Genomic DNA, 3,855 nt, shown 5'->3' with positions numbered 1-3,855 from the left:
CGATGCTTAATTATTATAAAAAAAAAAAGAATATTTAAAAACCTCTTTTCTTCTCTGTTTACGTTACTCTTAAAAATTTTAATGTAAAAAAATAAAACGATATTTAAAGCGAAAAATCAGAGATACGACGAGACATTATTTCGAACGTTTTAGTGTTGGTTAAGATCGTACTCATTTGTTCAGAGAGATACAATTTTCATTTGGCTCTTTATGCGTATCTACCTCGGCTCGCCTCGCGGCGTGAATTATTCGTTCGTACTTAATGAAGAATTACTTGACGCTCTTCGAGTAAAATTGTGCTACGCGCCAGTGAACACGAGGTGGCACGTCCTTGTCATCGTCTCCGGGCTGTGCCTTAATATTACGGAACCGAATGCCGTCGAAGACGACGACGACGACGACGAAGTCAAATCCCGATGTGAAAGGCGGCGCGGCAGCGGCGGCCGCCGCTTCATAACGTCTAAAGGGCGTCTAGCGTCGCCTCGTCGGAAGACAAAACCGGCAATTACCGTCATTCCTTCCGCACGATAACCCTGCAGCTACGGCAGCGCGTCCGCGTGTTTGCTGAGCGATCGATTTTCTTAACCCTTGCTACATAATCTCTGATTTTCCCTAGCCTCCCTCCCTCGCTCTCTCTCTCTCTCTCTCTCTCTCTCTTTCTCTCTCTTTCCGTATCTGCCGGCCGAGGTTAAATAAATTGTGAATTTCACGATAAATCGAGCGCGAGAGATCTACGATTATTTCGCGCGGGTGATCGTATTCCCTGATCCCCCAGTCCGTAACATCCGAGCTCGAATTTCTCTTGGAATATTCTTGCTCGTTGTGTAATCCAACATCGAATAATCGGATATTTTATGTAACGTTACTGACTCGTAGCTGTGCGTATCCAAATTTGCCGAAATATATATTTCCCGACGCCAAATATATTCCTGGAATAGTAAAAAAAAAAAAAAACCCAGAAGCACACTGCGAAATAAAACACGAGGTGGATTTTTAGTTAATTCTACCCTTAAGAAAAGGTTGGTAGGGAGTTGCTTTTAACATTCAGCAAAAAGTCTCGTTTATGACGCATATACTTCGCGACAATAAATAAGTTAATTATTTGAGTGCAATTGCTATAACTGGTTGTATTAATAATTAAAACTGCATTCGCATTTAAGACATTCTTTGATACTTTCACATTAGATTTACACTTGTGATTAAATGCAGTTAATTAAGACAAACCTTTCACATATGTTCCTTTAAGAAAGAAGAAAAAAGGAAGAATGTAAAAAGTAGAAAATAAAAAATGGAAGAAAATAAAAACTATAAGAAGTAGAGATACTGTATGCAATATATTACATCTAATAAAAATGGGAAAGAATCTTCAAACGTTAAATTATTAGGTAGTCGTAAAGTAACATTGTATAATAACTACTAGTTAAATTTAATAATGATTAAAATTTTACGGTAAGTTCCAACCGAGTTAACGCTTCACATTGTCGTTGAAAAATGTATCGTAAAACGAATAATCGCGTCAGTTTATGAAAATATGCGTTGGCGAGGACGTATTCTTGCAATGAGCACACATGTAACCGGATAATAAATCTTTGACGGTAGGCAGCTGGGCGGCAATGTTTAGCGTGAGGCATGTGGCGGCCACGTTTGTTCCTGTACTGTGTACAGAACAAGCAGCTCTGTTACTAATTGCTCATTAGTTCGGGTCGCAGACATTCCGATCTCTCCGTAGTCGGCGTTTATTTCTACCTAGTTCTAGTTTTAGGTAGATGACGATTTATTCATCGATTCGTGCCCCAATTAATTAACTGTCCGATCGGATCTCTGCGAGAATCGAGTAAAATGCAAATCGAACCTTTCAACTAAACTTCTTTCGCACGATAAGAAATTATTACTCACCTTAAAAAAATCATATATACAAGTAAATATTTACATATTGTGAGAATAAATTAATATTTTATATAGAATAAATCAATGCATTGAGGATTTACCGTTAATGTATTAACTGCTGTGGTTATCCATGACTGATGCTTAACTTTTCAGTGGTATTCTTGTGGTCGCTGGTGACCAACGCTACCAACATTTTTTTAAAGCGTTATAAAAAAATAAATAAAATTTAATATGGAATGAATGGCATAGTTAAATAACACATTGTAAAGTAAAAAGTATGCAAAACAATACATTATCCTTGCTCGAAAAGATTGATTTTAAAGTATCTAAAGTATCGAAAAATTTAGCTAGATATTACAGATCTAAAAATAATTTTATTAGACTATCAAAATAATTATGTGGGACATTCAAGCATAATAAATAATAATGCCAAAAGTTTTGACATTCTAGCTCTTGAGGAGCTTACGTAATTATTTTACTAGTCTAATTAAATTATTTCTAAATCTGTATGTAGCTAAATTTTTAGATACTTTAAAAACAATTCTTTCTATGTGAGAGTATAAGTTTATCTCATGTTACATAGTATTTTACAATGTGTTATGGACTTTGTGTATTTTAAGAATATATAAATCTGCATCGTATGATTAATATATGTATATATATCTCAGAATTGGTGCTGGCGATCAGTTGTAATATCATAGAGATGAATAGTTCCACTTAAAAAACAATGCAAGGAACGTAAACGGAAGGACGCATTTTGCGGTTGTCAGAAATGAGACAGACGAAGGTTAGAAGATCAACGAATGCAACGATGTTCTCGGGAATGAATCGTCAAGAAGTATAGCGAGCGCGATTTGTTCGACTGAGAAAATACTATAGCGCAAAGGTGACGTTTCGAGAGAGAGAGAGAGAGAGAGAGAGAGAGAAAGAGAGAGAGAGAGAGAGAGAGAGAAAGAGAGAAAGTACGCATTTCGCTCATTCGCCACGGCATTATGCGAGCCAGTCTTATCGTTTCGCTTCTAATGTTTGCTCGTTTTCGTGCCTCCTTCAGTTCTGGGCACTTCTCTCGGATCCGCGTCTCCGGCTTTGCGTGATTAATCACCATAAATAAATATCCCGCCTCGGCGTGAAATACCGTACCTCGGGAGAAAGAGATTACTTCTTGCCAAGGATTCTGCTACAATCATGGCAAAACGGGTGGAGGACTTTCCCATTCCAACCCTCCGCGGCAAGAAGGCGCAACGGGGCGTAGCTCATCTCGTGAAAATAACGCACTGACCATTAACTTGATTTTTAAATCTAGCGTAAGTGATAGTCTTCACTGCATTCAATGCAATACGGTAAAATGTGCTCGACAGTTGCTTGCTAGATATTACAACACGTAAAAAATACAAAAATGGATTAAACATACAGACATAGTCTTTTCGAAATAATATATTTCTTTTAAAAAGTAATAAATTGATCAATCATTTTTTAAATAATACATGCCTCTGTTAAGACTACTGGCTGTTAAGTAGGAAGTATTTATTTAATTACAGACTTCTTTCTTTCTTCTTGTAAGATTAGCGCTGGAAAGTATAATGTATATCTTTTCACTAGTTGATGTACTGAGAGTAACAAATAGTTTTCTACGTATTCTCATTTCTCATTTCGCTCTTATTTACAGCTTCCCCTTGAGTCTTTCCTGGTTTTGTTTTTCCAACCTTGTCGCGTTAATTTCAAAAGTAGTTAATTAAAAGACGATTCTCTCAGGTTTGACCTACATAGACCGTTGTCGAATGGATGAAAACTTTGTATTCTCAACAACTGTAACTATGTTAGAAACAAAAAATGACTAGAAATCCGGAGACCGGATCCGGAGTCAGTTTATAAAAGAAAAAAAACAATTTTATGAGTTTTACACAGCATATTTTTATCATAATGTTATTGTATGTATAATAGGAAACAAACGACAAAAGATTTAAAGAT

This window comes from Trachymyrmex septentrionalis, unplaced genomic scaffold, assembly GCF_001594115.1.
Source record: "Trachymyrmex septentrionalis isolate Tsep2-gDNA-1 unplaced genomic scaffold, Tsep1.0 scaffold223, whole genome shotgun sequence".
NCBI classification, from domain to species: domain Eukaryota; kingdom Metazoa; phylum Arthropoda; class Insecta; order Hymenoptera; family Formicidae; genus Trachymyrmex; species Trachymyrmex septentrionalis.
The sequence above is the reverse complement of the archived record's forward strand: the minus strand, read 5'-3'. Positions refer to the sequence as shown.